The sequence below is a fragment of the Galeopterus variegatus genome, unplaced genomic scaffold (genome assembly GCF_000696425.1).
Source record: "Galeopterus variegatus unplaced genomic scaffold, G_variegatus-3.0.2 Scaffold1751, whole genome shotgun sequence".
NCBI lineage: Eukaryota > Metazoa > Chordata > Mammalia > Dermoptera > Cynocephalidae > Galeopterus > Galeopterus variegatus.
This window is the reverse complement of record NW_007727862.1, coordinates 201,171-201,640: the sequence shown is the minus strand read 5'-3', so window position 1 is coordinate 201,640 and position 470 is coordinate 201,171. Positions and strand designations below refer to the sequence as shown.

The 470-nt window shown below is 53.0% G+C and overlaps 1 protein-coding gene across 1 annotated transcript in view; it reads right to left on the bottom strand.

The window, feature by feature from the left end:
• The window catches only part of STAT5A (signal transducer and activator of transcription 5A), a 36,367-nt gene that overhangs the window by 29,795 nt on the left and 6,102 nt on the right, over positions 1-470 (bottom strand). The gene's annotated exons all lie outside the window — the stretch shown is intronic.

The window sequence follows — 470 nt, the reverse complement described above, 5'->3', positions numbered from 1 at the left end:
CCACGCTCAGCCAGTGAGTGGGAACCGGTCTCCACATGGGATCCGAACCCTCGGCGGGAGCGCCGCCACACTCCCAAGCGGCGCACTCTCCAGTGCGCCACCGGTCCGGCCCCTAGAACGTTTTTTTTAACATGTAATTATATTTCCTATTTATCATTTCAGTAAAGCCACATTTATAAAATGCCTAATATATATTAAGATATTGTGTCTAGTATTGTCTACTTAGACTGTGAGCTCCTGCCCAGAAGAGGAAGTGTCTTCCCCAGCAGCCCAGGAGCTCCCCAGGCGTGGGCAGTCTGGGTGAGACCCCACACTCCCCAAGTGCAGTTACCATGTCCTCTCCCCTTCCTAGGCCTCATCCTCCCAGCACCGTCTTCAATGCAAATGATTCCCTGCTACTCAGAGAAAGGTAGATGGCTCAGAATGGAAACAGTGCTCTTCCAATCCGACCTGAGCTGCTTCCCGCCCCC